Raw genomic sequence first — 16,863 nt, 5'->3', positions numbered from 1 at the left:
CATTCTCTGAGCAGTGCTTACCACACACAGGCCTGTGGCTGATACTTGGACATCAGAGATGAACAGGACATGTCCTCTGTCCTTGGGGGATACAGACCCATCCATGGCCACAGGTCACCCAGCATTTAAAGTGCTGTGACATTCTCATGCTTCTGCATCGCTGTCACCCTCTCTGAAGTAGTACACCCACCTGCCCACTCCTGTATCCTTTTACCTGGCTTTAGTGTCCTGCAGCCCATTTGTCACTACTAAAAGGACATTTCTTTATGTCTGTTTATGGTCTGCCTCCCCCGTTACAAGTTTGCTCCAGGATAACCAAGATTTGATCTGCCTTGCTCATTCACGCCTCCCCAGCTCCCGGCACACAGTAGGTACTTTAGTAAATAAATGAGTATTTGCTGAACGAATGGAATGATCTTGCTCCTAATCCAGCACCAGTGAGTTCAGAATTCCCCAGCTCCTGAGAGTGAGATCTGAAGGAAGTCTGTGTATGCCAGCGTTGTGGGTGCTAGACAGAAACACTGAAAAAAGCCACAGGCTCTAGTGTGTGCTTTACCCCCAAGCTGGCTGTGTGGCCATGGGCAGTTCATGTGACATCTCTGAACCTCAGTCTTCGGAGCTGTGAAATGGGCATAACTACCTCCCACCTGCCTCCTTCCCAGGTGGCTGTGGGGATCAAATGACTACTAGGTGTAGCAACATTCGGAACCCTCTGCTATTCGAGTGTAAGGCCTTTAAAAAAAATGTGGTCTGTGCCTGGATACTCAACGACTTTTCTCATCCCCTGAAGCCCAGAGCCACTCTACGAGACCCTTTCAGCTAGTTCATTTGTCACTTTGCTCTTAATTTTCAAACCACATTCCCAAAAGTGGGTTATTTCAGCAGCCTGATTGTGTCTTTGATTCCAAAATAGAATCATTTATGCATTCTGAAGCAATCAATGAACCAATTTTGGGTGAGATGTATCTTCTGGCTTTTGGGTTTCTTTCTTTCTTTCTTTCTTTCTTTCTTTCTTTCTTTCTTTCTTTCTTTCTTTCTTTCTTTCTTTCTTTCTTTCTTTAAAAAAACAAAAAACAAAAAAGAAAACTGTTCAGGTTTCTAGAAGCCCAGCATTTTGGGTGAAGGCCAAGTTTCCAGTAACCACACGTACGCTTAAAAGCTGCTTTATTCTCTGAGCATGCATAAATGGATTTATTTTTTCTTCCTTTTCAGTCGCAGCACCTTTGCCTCCTTCCCCGTTTGAGAATTTGTATTCCTTTTGCTAAATTGGCTGTGGCTTTGCTTCAGTTAGCAGCCAGTTTCGTCATGATTTTTTTTCTCTCCACCTGAGTTTCCTAATATCAGCATCCTTTCAACTCTGAATGCAAAGCAAATATATCAGCCTTCCATAAACAAGCCCCCAAATGTCCTCTTTCCTGGATTCTAAAGCTGTAGGCTGCAGGGAAGAACAGAGTAAAATGATATTAAAAAGGGTATTGCCAAATACCCGGGTGTTAGAGCCTTAGAAGTGGTAATTTACAATGTTAGCTTGCTTAAGAATTAACAAACTGCCCAGCCAAGCCTTAACCATGCTAAGGTTTGGGAAACACTGTCTTCCTTTAGGATTCCTCCATCCCCAACACTGTTTATCCCCGTAAAGACTTGACCAGAGAGGTGAACTTTCCTGTCCCCATACTTAACTATTTTGCTGCAAGATTCCACTTGTGCACGGTCAACGGATATACTAGAGAATCTGAGGAAGGGAGGTATGTACCCAAGAGGTTAGAGTTGGGTTTTGGAGATGGACCTGGGTTCATCTGACAATGTAACTTGGCTGTGACCTTGGGCCGGTCCCTTTGCCTTTCTGTTACTCAGCTCTCCTACCACCAAACCTGGCCCATATTCCTCACAAACATGTCATTGTTGCTGTTGAACATCAACAGTCTGGAAAATATGGCAGGGGAGGTCCTGCTGCAAGCATTGTAATGAAAAATGGTATGGACAGCCTTCGCTTATCTTTGAAAGTCTTCTGTTATGCCTGCTTAGTTTTGTATTTGTTTGTTTGGTTGGTTGGTTGGATTTTTTTAGGTGCCATTGGAAGAAAATACTGGACTCAGGGCCCATGTGATCCACTGTAGCTGTTTGAATTGCAGAGTCATTTACTAAATGTAGTCAATATCCCCACATTGACAGAGTTTCTTTAAAAATGTAATTGCTCCTATCTGGCTTTTGGCATTGGCATTTTTGCTTTATAGCAGTAATAAAGCCCAGTGGTTGAATAGAATTATGTGTCCCCCCCACCATCCCTTCTGATTATCTGTGAGGCCTTATAACAATGTGGGTGGCATACCAGACAGTTGCATGACCCAGAGTGTGACAGCATTGTCCCCTGGATCAGCTGCATCCATAACTTTGTTTCCCAGCAACCTTCCCTGATGGCCTCCCCAGAGACCCTGATGAGGTGGGAGAGGAGGTGGCTGTTTTTAGAGCCCATTAAAGCAATTAATGCAGGTGAAATTGGTGATTTGATAACATGGGCGTCTGCACTTAAAAAAAAAAAAAAAACCCTGTAATTTATTTAACTACATCTGAAAAGGTGTACTAAGTCTCGTTAAGAGGTTTCTGATTAAGAAAAGAAACGTGGTCCAGCTTTCAGAAATGAACCTCCCATGTGGATAGGAAAACTTTGAAAGTCAAGGGAGGGATTTTCCTTCTGCCACGTCCATCCTCCTGTCCCTAGACGGAGGAGCGGCATCCTTTGTAGTGTTTGGACCCAGTGTACCCTTTTCCTTTTCTTCATCTCTTTCCTTCTGCCTCCCTCCTCTTTCTCTTTAGTGAACCATACATTTCTCCCAAATTTTCCCCGACTCTTGAGCCCCTCTCCTCCTGCAAGTCCTTCCAATCCTGACATTTTTAAGTCTGCTTCGCAGGTCCACATACATGTACAGCTTTTCCTCAAATTCTTCTTTCCCCAGATGTCTGCATTTCTACCCATCGTCTAGCCTTGTTGTCTCTGCACAGGATCTGTGCCTCCTTTTAGTGTATTTATCTATTTTTTAATTGCCTACTCATGGTGCTTTCTCTCACCCTTAAATCATGGATATTTCCCCTGCTCTTGTTCCCCACTTTCTCCCACTTGAAGATTGCACCAGCCCCAGGGAGGCTGGGCTCTCCAGGCTTTACTTCTCTCCAGCACTTCTTAGACCACACCTCTTTCTTCCCCATCACACCATCGCCACCAGGACTGCCGAACTGCAGTAGCCTCCTGGCCAGCCTGTCTGTCTCCTGTCTTGCTCATCTGCCCACCGGTCTGATGTCCATCCTGGTGACAAAGTGCACTCTCTAAATATGTATTTCATCAAGCTGTGCCCTGCCTACAACCCTGCTCTTGAGCTGGGAGGCTGCAGGGCAGATGCCAAACTCCTCAACCTCGTGTTTGGGCTCCCCGTGCTCTGATCTTTACCTGCAGACAGTCCTGTTCCCCAAGTTGTGTCCACTTGTGGCCAAGTAAGCAACATACCCTCCTCTGAAGTAAGGCTTTGATTCTCTCCAACTATTGACACCCACTGATCCTGTTAGCTGCAGCCTCAGTACATCCTCTCCAGGGGACCTGCCTGCTCACCTCTGCCACTGTCCCTATCCCCAGGAGCCTGCTCTTCCCTCCTGAACCCCCCCAGTGTCATGGCCTTTCTCACCTCTGTCATGACACAGATAATGCATTTCTTGGTGTTTTCTTTGTTGCTTATTGTATGATAATAACCTTGGATAGAGGGCTTAGAATGAGCCAGACACTGTTTTCAGTGTATGTGTATAAACTCACTTAAGCCTCATAATCACCCTGTGAAGTTCAAGGTAGGTATCATTCTCATCACTTTGTTTTCCAAAATCGCCAAGCGTTTGTCACTTGCCGGCCATCCCAAAGGTGGAAAGTGGCAGAGCTAGGATTTACACCTAGGTGGTGTTGACTTGAGGGATTGCGTCTTTGCCGCAACAGCAGAGAGAAGGGATGCCCCGCAGTGCTCCAGCCTGAGCTCCGAAGCCCTGGGTTTCCAAGCCTGGCTCTACCACTTTCTAGCTGTGGGGCCTTGAACCAGCTGCCTAACCTCTCTGATTCTCAGATTCCTCTTCAATGACATTGTGATGGGAATAATCGTAAAATAGCAGACAAGTTACTTACCTTCTCTGTTCAGGTTTCCTCATCTCTAAAATGGGGATACTGATGGTTATGCAGATAATGTATTAAAGCACTGGGTGCATCTGTTGGTCTGAACATTTGATGATCATTTACCCTGTTCAAACTCCTGTGTTGGGATCTGTTCTCCTACCAGATGCTGCTCTTCCTGGCAATGTAGAAGGTACAAAACAGATAACACACACAAGATGCTTACAGTACTTAGTGCACTAAAAAATATCACCACCGTTGGGAATCTTCTGTGACATCACAAGCTCTGTGTGGGTTTCACATAAATCCCCCACTGACACTTCACCATACCCCCGGGAGAGGACTCTGAGAATTGGAAGAGGAGGTAACCCGTCACGGGCACACGGTCAGGGGTGGCGGGACTAGGATTTGAATCCAGGTATTCCAGCCTCTAAAGTGCATGCTCATTGCCAGGGCTCTCGGCTGGCTGCTAACAGAGAAGCAAGGCATACAGCCCAGCAAGGTGCTAGCGAGAGCAGGAGTTCAGTAAATATGCGTTTCCTCCCTGAGTTTTTTCCTTGTGGAAATGGCTTTGTAGCTATTTGATGAGAAAACCTAGGTTGCGGCCGCTCTGTTCTCTCCTGGGCACACTGTATGCATTTTATTGACTAGATTTCAGGGACAGAGGTGGCATTGGGCACTTTTTCCTTTTTTTTTTTTTTTCTTTTTATTCTCTCTTATCTCTCTTACCATGCCTTGACTTTTGTCATGTGTTTATTTTGTACGTTGTGTGTGGAAATTCCCTGATAGATAACTGTGACTTCAGTTCAACCCCCATTAGAATAAACTGGTGACTTGTGAAATTATCTCATTGAATGGCGGAGTCTCTGAATTCGTCCACACTGCCAGATCAGCACACTTCAAGGATGAGAGCAGGGTCTCTCCTGGGCCCCATGTCAAAGGCTGGTGGTCATCAACTCTGCTGTCACAGACTGGACAAGTTAAAGGGGCATTTTGTTTGGTCATAGGAAATGTGGAATAGAGGAATTTGTCTAGGCTCTTAAAATGTGTTTCTTCCACACTTCTCCCTTTTTTTTTTTTTTTTTTTTTTTTTTTGAGACGGAGTCTTGCTCTGCTGCCCAGGCTGGAGTACAGTGGCGCGATCTTGGCTCACTGCAAGCTCCGCCTCTCGGGTTTACGCCATTCTCCTGCCTCAGCCTCCCGAGTAGCTGGGACTACAGGTGCCCACCACCACGCCCGGCTAGGTTTTTTGGTGGTTTTTTTTTGTATTTTTAGTAGAGACGGTGTTTCACCGTGTTAGCCAGGATGGTCTCGATCTCCTGACCTCGTGATCCGCCCGTCTCGGCCTCCCAAAGTGCTGGGATTACAGGCGTGAGCCACCATGCTCGGCCTTTTTTTTTTTTTTTTTTTTTTTTTAAGAGATAGGGTCTTATTCTTTTGGCCAGGCTGGAGTGCAGTGGTGCGACAATAGCTCACTGCAGCTTTGGACTGGGCTCAAGTGATCTGCTTGCCTCAGCCTTCCAAGTAACTGGGATTACAGGTGTACACCACCACACCTGGCTAATTGTGTTTATTTTTGGTAGAGATGAGGTCTCACTATGTTGCCCAGGCTGGTCTCAAACTCCTGGGCTCAAGCAATTCTCCTACCTCGGCCTCTCAAAACACTGGGATTATAGGTGTGAGCCACTGTGCCTGGCCTCTTTATTTTAATTACCTAACATATATGGACTTAATTGTTTTTCTTTTTTTTGAGACGGGCCTTGCTCTGTCACCCAGGCTGGAGTACTCTGGTGTGATCCTGGCTCACTGCAGCCTTAACTTTCCAAGCTCAAGCAAATTCTCCTGCCTCAGCCTCCCGAGTCGCTGGGACTACAGGCTTGCTCCACCATGCCCAGCATGGTGTGTATGTATATTTTTGTGTGTGTGTATTTTTTTTTTCTTTTGTAGAGATGGGATTTCACCGTGTTGCGCAGATGGGTCTTGAGCTCCTGGGCTCAAGCAGTCCACCCGCCTCTGCCTCCCAAAGTTCTGGGACTACAGGTGTGAGCCACCACGCTGAGCCTGGACTTAATTTTTAAAACTTGAAAACTTTGGAAAAACACCAAAAGATGCTCCCCAAATCAGTAATAATTGTACCCACTCACCTACCCAGAAATAATCACTTGTTGACAATTAGAGTACTCTGTGTGCATCTGTGTATGCATTTATATTGGGAATTCTCCTCAAAGTTGCCATGCTGCGTGTCATTATCTAGCCTACTCGTTACACCAAGCGATGCATGACGACTGTGTTGCCACCTTGATAAATGTTTCTACCGTGTGATTTTTAATGATTGCATAATATATCGTAGTCAAGAGGTACATGATTTATTTAACTAATTTCTTCTTGTTAGACAGTTTGTTTTTTAATATTATCCATATTGCTGCTTTGAACATCCTTGCACATTCATCTTTAGGCACATTTCTAATAATTCCTTGGGCTGTCTTTCTAGAGGTGGCATTGGCTCAGGGGAGAGGCGCAATTTTAAAGCTTCTGATTAACTGTTGCCAGACTGCCCCTGGGAAGGAATTTGTTTTGTATATTCCATCCCACCAGCGTTTAACAGCACCTGACGCTCTTCATTTTTCTCCAGCCATGCCAACACCGGGTATTGTATTTCTTTTCCATTTTTGCCAGTCTGGTAGACAAAAAGGGTATCTTGTTTTAATTTACATAACTTAAATAGTGAAGTTAAACTCTTTTTTGTTTTTTTCAAATTACAAAGCTACTTTTAATACTTTGGGGTGAGTGCCACAGGAATAAAAAACACTGGGAAGGGGTAACCTTGTCGCCCCTGGGAGTGACCCAGGAGGAGAGAGGCCACCTCATGAGGGAAGGAAGCATGAAAGGGACTTGCTGCAGACTCAGGGCAAAGGGAAGCCATCAGGGCTGGGACGTGTGGGCCCTGCAGGAGGAGACATGGGCGTGGTGGGACTGGCTCCAGGCACTCAGGGGAAGGGCAAGAGGGTTGGACACGAAGCACAAAGCTACTTGGGTTCCTGCTTCTTCTCGTTTGCCTTTTTCTGCTTCTGCTGCATGATCTCTGAGTCCCTCTGCTTGCGGGTGGCAGCAGAAAGCCCGTCATCCCGGTGCTGTCCATTAACCGAGGTGCGCTCTGCTATTTCATACTCTTCTGGCGGGGAGCTCTCACTGGTTACCACAGGTCATGGTGATGGCAGCGGCTCCGACCTGCCTCCATTACATCCCCTCATTCAGTCCCACATTGCAGTGAAGTTAAACTCTTTTACATGTTTATTGTGTGTGTGTTCTTGTATTTACACGTATATATTTTGTGCATAACTGATTGATATCGTATGCCCATTTATCACAAGAGTTTTACATTTCAGTGTCATCAAATCTATCATTATTTTTCAGACATCGGCTGAGTAGGTTTTTAGGAAATGGTTGATTCATTCACCTTGAATTCAGATGTTTTATCTGAGCTTGAATTAAATTGGAAGCCCATCACCTTTTCAACTGAGAATTGTCAGAAAGTGATGAGGCTCAGGGATATCAAGAGTCTGGGAGGAGACTAAATCCCATTAACGTAGCTATTCATGAACTGAGAAAATGATATGGATATAAACAGATATTCCTGATGGATCTCTTTGCTTCAGACATCTATCCCAGACAACAGAATGCTCCATTGCAAACCCATTGGGGTTCATCTTGACTGAATATATTTATGACTCTGAGGATCTTGTTTTCCTTAAAGAAAAAAAAGAATAAACAGACAAAACTTAAAAGAACATTTATAAAGCAATTTACTTAAATTATAACAGACTAAAAGCCAGGCTTTGAGGATAATTGAAGAATTGCATTAAAAAGGAATCAATATCTTTCTGGAATTTGTTCTGTCCTCATGAGTTGTTTTGCAAAGCGGTGGACAGCCTATCTGTCACTTTCTTGCAAATTTCTTGTAGCATTATCCCCAAGGTCAAGATTTTATCCCTCTCTTTGAAGGTTTATGTTTTTTCTTTTCACACAGCCTTAACTCACCCAGACATTTAGAAGCAATGACAGTGGAGAGCAGGGACTTTAAAATGTCTGGTCTTTCTTCCAGCCTCTGAGATCCCGGCGTTCCCAGCATGGGAGCAAAGGTTTCCTTCTGCATCCTCACACTGAACCCTTGGAGAAGGTCAAACTCTTAAGAGGGTGGAAGGAATGAACAGTTGGTTTTTATATCTTTTTTAAAAAAACTTTTTCTTTAACTGTTCTTCTTTCCTTAAATACTCTCCTATCCAGCCGTAGGTTTTTAAAAACCTACTTCGTGAGGCCCAAATTAAAGGCATATTTAAATAGCATTAAAGAAAACCAGAAAAGGGGAGAAGACACCCACGTGCCCATCCTTCTAACTGGACATCGTGCATTTCTCTGCCATTTCCCCTGGCCTTTATCCTTGTGTATTCACATTTCCTCAGTTGTCGAATCACCTGCTTCCTTGCATTTCTATTTTGACATATGTTGTCATGTTGTTTAATGATCCTTATGTTGAGCTGCATTTCAGGGGTGGGGTCTTGGATGGGTTCACACCAATGCTCTGTGGTCCACTCGATTTACCCTGGGATGCAGCAGTTCAAGGAAGCGAGGTGGCTGCACAGAGCCGGAGCAGATGGGCCATGTCGTGGCATGGCTGTATCGCAGGTCCTGGCTCCCTGATGAGCACACAGATGTTGAGGATGCTACTGTGAAGCTACAGTTCTTTGAGAAACAGAATTCTTACCAAACCACTGCCCAGTTATGTCATCATTCCAAAATAATATAAGAATAACAATTTTTGGACTTTCATTTAGGAGAATGTTTACAAATGACATGTGTTCTTAGACCAAACTCAGTAGCTTCAGAGCCTTTCTATAGAGTGGAGGGAGAGAGGTGAGAGGAGAAAGCAGAATATTGCCCAGGCATCTGTAAAAAGGATCTCCATCTCCAGCTGCATAGAAAAGGTATCTAATTCTAGAAATGTGCTTAGATTTTAGTGTTTATTCACTTGGAAGTGGTTTTATTGAGCATCTACCATGTGAATGGTGTAGTTTAACACCCTCTTTAAACTTTACGTATCTCATTTGCTTATTTGCTAACGCATTTATAATTAAGATTCTTACTTAAGTCAAAAGTAATTGAGTGAGTTAACCTGAAAAACACTTCATTAAAAAGGTAGAGGAATCAGAAGTGATCTTGGAAAGTGCGTGCGTGTGTGTGTGTGTGTGTGTTGTGTGTGTGTGTGTGGTGCCTTTGATAGGAACAGTATATTGAAATTGAATTCTGAGCCCTCTGGCAACCAAGGCAAAAGGAGAAATTAATGGATTATTTCCACTCTACTAGAGAAATCATTGGTAACTTCAGGAGAGGTAAATTTCTTTATTGGTGTTCAATTGCAAGAAGAAAGCATCTTTCATTTCTTCACTGTCTCTTTATGTGGAATCTCTTACCATGTCCTATGTTTTTTACTTATTGAAACATCTCTGATCAAGCCAGAACAATTTCTTGCCTTCCTGGTCAACTGAGAAGGGTGTAGATAATAAAATAATCATTTGCATAAGTAAGTATGTGGAGATATGTACTTTCAGGGACAGAGCATCACGTGCAAAGGCCTGAAGTGGAAAAAAGCTTGGAGTACTTGATCCTGTAAGAAAGCTCAGGTGGCAGGGCAGGAGATGAGGCTGGCCAGGCACCAGGGCCAGGCACACAGGCCCAAGATGCACTGTGGAGAGTTTTATAGCAGAAGCAATGGGGAGAGTTTGGGGCAGGAAAGGGCCAGAGTCCACTTACGTTTTGTAAGGATCCTCTGGTTGTTCTGCAGTGACTGGGCTGAGAGAGGAGGCTGGGAAGCTGTTGCAGTTAGTGGTCCCTGTAAGAGGTAATTAACACAGATAAAAATGGTGCAGATGGAAGGAGCTTGGAAGACAGAGTGCTAATTAGGGTTTTACTTTCTCATGACATTAAAATATGCTACTGGGGCAGAGTCCGCATCACCAATTTCTGTCCTCCCTCAAAGCAGGGCTAAATGGGAAGGGACTTTACAGTCCATGTGGCTGGACCCAGCACCTGCTCCGGGTTCAAGACCCTAAAGGACTTTCTCTTGTTTACATCCTGTGAGGCCCACGTCCTTTTTAAAAACCCTCCCCTGTCTGTCTTGGGCCAAGGTGTAGGATTGGCCTGGTGTTTAAGGGGGTGTGAACCCCCTTAAACTGCTGGTGAGAGGGCAGTGGAGAGAAGCAGGGAGAGGGGCATGAATATGGAAAGTTCAGGATCCAGATCCAAGCCCTGCCTTTTGTCCTCTGTGACCATGCATAGACACTTCACCACCTGGAATCGCTTTCCTCATCTGTGCAGTGGGAAGAATAAAACATCACATCATCGCTGTAATTTTGCTGTTACTAATGCTACCCACTATTTGCCGAACACCTCCTGTGCGCCCTGCCCAGTGCAAGATGCTTTGTGCACATTTTCTGATTGGTCCTCATTCAGTTTACATGACAACTCCGTGAGCATAGGTGTTATGGCCCCTTTTAATAGGTGGGAACGCTGAGGCCAGAGAGGTTAAGTGACTTGTCTGAAGTCTCATAGCTAGGAAGGGGTTGAACACTGTTTGAGAATGGCTTTCTAGCAACTGTACCTTCAGGGAAAACCCTCTGAGGGAGTCCGCACCCTAAGACACCACCAGGTTACCCTTTTCATTTTGGTGCTTTGCAATGTTTTAGGGCCCAAGGTTTAGCCCCCAGATGATTGGAAGATAGAGCCAAGATTCGCCTAAACTGGGAGCTTTTTGGAACCTGTGGAAGAAACTACGATGGAGGGTGGATCTCTGCACCAGAGTGAGCACTGCCTTGGGAGAAGGACATTGCAAAGCCTCCACCTAGCCCCATCCACATTGTCAGGGGAATTCAGGTCCTCTGTAGGCCCAGATGGTGTAGTGCTTCCCCCTGCAGGTAGATACAGGAACTACAACAGGGATAAGGCATGCCCCAGGGGACACCCTGGCAAAGAAATGTGATTGATTGTCCATGAATAAAGACGCACTGCCTATGGCTTCAGGAATTCCATCTTTCTCTAGTTTAGGGAATTAGATGCATGTATACTCCAAGATGGCACATACAAGGATGTTCATCGCAGGTGATGTTGCTAGCAAAAAATGAGAAAAAGCCTAAATGTCCATTGATAGGAGAATGAGAATTCGGTAGTGATGAGTCCCTTCCGGGGAATGGGATGGAGTGTGGGAAAAGGTGAGCTTTATGCCATTGAACTGGTAAGAAAAGATCTTCAAAATACATTTTTAGCGGAAAAAAATATGGAGCAGAAAATGTTCAATTGTGAGTTGATTTATGTAATCTGATGATAAGCTCGTATACATATATATATATGTGTTTATAAAGTACAAGAGCAAGTCAGGAAGGACAGACATCAACACATACCAGTCGTTACCAGGGTGGTGGGTTGAGACTTCCACTCTGGGTTCTAGGTACTGAGTTCTTTACAGGAATAATACCTTTTTTTTTTTTTTTTTTTTTTTTTTTTTTGGTATCTCTTACCTATGTTCCAGGTGCTAAACACTTTATATATGTATATATTAACTAATTTAATCATCAGAACTACCTGTGAGATAGTACCTCTGTTATCTCTCTTTTTTTTTGCCTGGGAAGCTGGGGCACAGATCCGTTAAGTAACTTGCCCAAGGTTACTGTTGGCAGGTGGCAGAGCTAGGATGGAATTCCTACAGCCTAACTCCAGGGCTGTGGCTCTTAACCACGCTTTCTTCACTTGTCTCTCCAACTTTCATGTGTATCTAAGGTGTCTATGCTCACATTAAGTGTGGTCTGCCTGACTACTGATCTGAAAGAGAACTGGTCTTTCTGTGTCCTAATTTGAACAGATTTCTGGGGGCTATCTGGCATATAGAATATTAAATATCTTGTTCAATGAACGAATGAATGGACGGTTGGCTAAACGAATGAGAAGGAGCAGGGAGAGGTTCTAAAGGAAACAGACCATGGAATGTGCCTCAAGGAACTTGTCTTGTAGTCTTAAAGACAAGACCACAAATGTGACTCAGAGCCTGTGGTATAGATGGCAGCACAATCACAGAAGCGTGCTGGATGCTCTTGGAGGAAAGAGTCAGCCACAATCTGGGAAGCCTTTCTGGAAGTCGTGGGAAAGGAACTGTATGTTGAAGGCAGAGCAGATGTGAGGAAATGTGGATTGAAGAAGGATGTTTCTTAAAAAGAGGAAAGTTGGGGGACACGTGTTTGTGTCCATATTGATTCGAGGTTTAGAGAATTCCTGGGGCCTGTGTTTGGGAGAAGGAGCTGGCAGACTCAGGAAGGGAATTGGCATGCGTTTAGTACCTACCGTGTGCTAGGTACTGTATTCGCAGTTTACAGTGTCTTAAATCTTTACAACAGTTGCTTTTAATTTTATTATTACTTTGAAATAGAATCTCACCATATTGCCCAGGCTGGAGTGCAGTGGCCCAATCATAGCTCACTGTAGTCTCGATCTCTTGGGCTCAAGCAAACCTCCCACCTCAGCCTCCTGAGTAGCTAGGACTACAGATGCACACCATTATACCTGGATAATTTTAAATTTTTTTGTAGAGGTGGGGTCTCACCATGTTGTCCAGGCTGCTCTTGAACTCCTGGCCTCAAGTACTCTTGAACTCCTGCCTCTGTCCCACAGAGTGCTGGGATTGCAGGCCTGAGCTGCTGTGCCCAGACAACAATTAGTATTTATTTATTTATTTATTTAGAGACGGAGTCTTGCTCTAGCTCAGGCTGGAGTGTAGTGGTGCAATCTTGGCTCACGGCAACGTCTACCTCCTGGGGTCAAGCAGTTCTTCTGTCTCAGCCTCCTGAGTAGCTGGGATTACAGGCACCCGCCACCATGCCTGGCTAAGTTTTTGTATTTTTAGTAGTGATGGGGTTTCACCATGTTGGCCAGGCTGGTCTTGAACTCCTGACTTCAGGTGATCTGCCCACCTTGGCCTCCCAAAGTGCTGGGATTACAGGCATGAGCTATTGCGCCCGACCAGCAATTGCTTTTTAAGTGTAGAAACAGGCACAGAGAATTTAGGTAATTTGCTCAGTGTCACACAGCAAGTCATCTGCAGAGCCAACACCGTTGTCCAGTGTGTCTGAACACACAAAGCCCCAGCTAGGCAAGGTGGGGCTGGGAAGAGCAGGCATGCGTCATTTTTTCCTCCCTTCTGGGTCACTAACCTGGGTCTTAGACCAGCTCTCCTTCCTGTGGTTAAGTCTCTGTTTCTGAAAAGAGAAAACCTTGCCCTTTGAGGTCTGCACCCTGAAATAAGCTGAGTGACTCATCATTACATGTCCTTGCTTGAGACTTTTCTGGAACACCTCTGTTGCACATGCTCCTCAGCACAGTGATCTGATAGTCTTGTGACCTTGAGGTCCACCCCATGCTTGCCTTTGGTGCATGGTTTTGAACACAGAAGCATATGTGTGTCTGCCGTGTTAACACATCCCATTAGTCCCCCTACACTGTGACCCTCTTCAGTCTCTTTCTCACTCCTCTGTTAAGCAGAGAATCATGTCAGCCTGGTCTATGAATTTGGGGTTTCAGAGTTGGCTCCAAAGAGCTGAGTGAGGCAAATTTGCCTCCTGAGAGCATTAATCCAAGTAGCAAGTTATTAAGTTTGAAGACATACACATGTAATTTACATTTCCATAATCATAGCGTGCTGCCGGAATAGTCATCTAGTGATGGATAGTATCTTAGTCGTGCCAACTGCTGGGTCAGATCGAGATTTCTCTATGATCTGAGTTGGTGGAACGCCCCAGGGTCAAGTTTCACCAGTAAACACGTGATAACGAGCATGGGAACACAGCACTCTAATGACCATCCCTGCATGCGGTGGGCTCTCCTCGGATCTCGCAATTTTCCTTTTCAGCCGTAGCTCACTGAATTCCTCAGTGATAGGCATTGTGCTAATAGGGCTCCTCTAAGTAAAGAGAAAGGAGAATGGTGATCTTCATTTTGCAGGAGAGAAAACAGGAGAACAGAGAGGTTTGGTAACTTGTGTGAGGTGGCACAGCTAATAGGCCATCGATTCAGGAAGACTGGTGGATCCTGCGGAGCTGTCTTGGCTAGAGAGGGGTGTGGTTGATGGAGAGTCAACAACGTGCAGATGGATGTGTTGGATGTGACTTACCACCTGCAGGCAGCTTCCTACAAAGAGCAAGGACACAGCCATGCCCCAGAGGGGCAGCCCTCTGGCCTTCAAGTCCTTTCAAAGTCTCCTGCTGCTGCTGATAGTGCTGAGTTGGAGTGTCCATCCTGCCATAATTGAGATGCTCCAATTGTCCTTCTGATGTTTCCTTAAACCCTGTGGAACCTCAGAGCCCCCAGGCTCTGGATCTGGTTCAGTGACGTGGTAGTAACACCAACCAGCACAGTTCAAGTGCTCACTGCTGGAATGGGAGAAACTGAGGACAGTTTTCCAGGTCCAGAAGTCAGGTGCCTGGTAGGCACAATCCTCAGCCTGCCTGGAGTCTATCCCTGGGTGTCCCAGAGCCCCTGATCTCTCTACTTTAATGACCTGTGACCACTATGAGAGCAAATACAGTCTTTCCTTCTAAATATAGCCCTGAATCAGAAAGACATAGAAGTTTAACTTGGGACAGGATCTTAGCAAACAGGTCCAACCTGCTCATTGCCAGAGGGCAAAACCAAGGCCTAGCAAGGGGAGAAGTAACCCTAGGACACCCACCAAGCTGGTGGCACAACAGGGACCTGCTGGGTCTGTCTTACAGACTCAAGCTCTGCTGCCTAAGGCTGTGTGCTCTGTAGGCTGCTTTGGTGAGAGAAGTAAAATGAATGGTCTGGTGCACCTAACTGTGGGTGAGGACCTCGCAATCCCCCAGGTGGCCTGAGCCTCAGGGATCAAGGTAGCAATGGTGGGTGAGTTTGAAAGGCTGGTAGAGTGGCTACAGGGGAGAAAGCATTACCAGCTTTGTTAGGAAATAACTCTCCTGTTTAATGATGCCCTTTAAAATAAGCAAGCAATGGTTTGTAGAAATGGAGACAAGAAGGCAGTAGGAGCAGAGATCGTCCCCTTCCCCTTTCCTGCATGACCCACACACATTTTAGTGTCATTAAATAGCAATGGATGGAGCTGTTTCTGCAGGATTCTGATGGCCACTGCACCAAGGCCATATCCCAAGAGCCTGCGTAGATGTTGAAAGCTTCTCTCAGGAATCTTGTTTATCATCAGTTTTGCCAGAAATATAAAAAAGCAGTAGAGGATGATGATATTCTTGCTCTCCAAGACCCACAAAAAGCCCATATTTATCCCCAAAGAATAGTCATTATCAGAGGTAGATGAATGGTCTACGCTTGAGTGTCTGGCTGAGTTTCTAATCTCATAGTCCTGTGATAGGGAAACTGAGGCGCAGAGGGGAAGGAGACCCAGGACTGGCCTCCCGCGTCCTGGGCTGTGCCTCTTGTACTCCTGAACCTTATGTGTCCCTTCCCATCTTGGGGCTTCAGGGTCCCCTTCTGTAAAATACCAGGGGTGGGCAGCCTGTGGGAGACTCAGTGACTTGGCCTAGGCCCTCTCCGATGCTGGCTCTCCATGGTGTTCTCATCAAGGGCATTAACCTCCTCTCTGTTCTCAAGGTTGCTGCTGGCCTATTTATAGAACTGACCAAGAGGATTCTACTGTTGCCGGCGATAAAGAATACAAATGATGCTCTGCGCATTGTTCTTTATTCTTTCCTTCACTTTTTTTTTTTTTTTTAACTCCTTGGTCAATGTTTTGCTACCGCATGGTTTTTGATCTCCATGCAGACATGCTAGGGGAGAGGGGAGTGGGCTCTGTCATTTGCTGAGCTCCTACTGTGTGGCCAAGAAGGCTCTGAACTTTATGCACATTGCCTCATTTAACCCGTGCTGCCCTGGGAGGTGAGCATTGTCCTTCTCTGCAGTTCACATGTGCTGCTTTGCAAGGGGAAGCAGCTGGCCCAAGGACTCTCCACTGGCAAGCCGTGGAAGTGCGACTGGAATCCGATTTTCTCTGTTTCCACAGTCCACGTGTGATTTTTCCACTTGCACTCCTCCTGACCCGAGCATAACCTTCCAGACTAGATATGGGTGCAGGAGGATGCCTGTGGGTGTTAATGGTTTCTTTTGGGGGCAATATTTACCTTCTTAATCGGGCAGTCTTTTTTCAGGACGTACTGTGTGCCGGATGATACTTAATCTCTCACCAGGCTGCACGCATCATTGAGGACCTACTGTGCACCAGATGATGCCTTGTCTCTCACTAGGCATGTGTCGTGAAGACCTTCTATGGACCTGGCTATGCTCTGCTCTTCACTACATACAAGTTTCATGAGGACCTACTGTGTGCAGGACAATGCTATGGCTTTGTCACCCAGGCCCAAGTGTCAAAAGGACCTACTGTGTGCCAGGCGATACCTTGTCTCTCACGAGGCGTGTGTCATGAAAACCTATGGTGTACCAGGCAATGCCTTGTCTCTCACGAGGCTCAAGTGTCATGAGGACCTACTGTGTGCCAGACAGTGCCTTGTTCCTCACCAGGCGTAGGTGTCATGAGGACCTGATGTATGCTGGGTAATGCCTTGTTTCTCACCAGGCTGCAGCCTGTTATGAGGATAGACCCACTTTGTTTCCTCTAGGCTTGGCACACCGTAGGCATTTGGTCA

General features: G+C 45.6%; 1 protein-coding gene and 1 long non-coding RNA gene across 9 annotated transcripts in view; one reads left to right on the top strand and one right to left on the bottom strand.

Annotated features, from left to right (window-relative positions):
• LOC105487081 (whirlin) overlaps positions 1-16,863 on the top strand; it is a 102,671-nt gene that overhangs the window by 7,027 nt on the left and 78,781 nt on the right. The gene's annotated exons all lie outside the window — the stretch shown is intronic.
• Positions 1,305-15,817, bottom strand: LOC105487080 (uncharacterized). Its single transcript, XR_011612798.1, has 4 exons — positions 15,706-15,817; positions 9,950-10,028; positions 4,157-4,319; positions 1,305-1,435 (listed from the first exon to the last, which is right to left on the bottom strand). It is a non-coding gene; the product is annotated as an uncharacterized lncRNA (long non-coding RNA).

Source organism: Macaca nemestrina, chromosome 14 (genome assembly GCF_043159975.1).
Source record: "Macaca nemestrina isolate mMacNem1 chromosome 14, mMacNem.hap1, whole genome shotgun sequence".
NCBI classification, from domain to species: Eukaryota; Metazoa; Chordata; class Mammalia; order Primates; family Cercopithecidae; genus Macaca; species Macaca nemestrina.
This window is presented reverse-complemented; position numbering and strand designations above follow the sequence as displayed.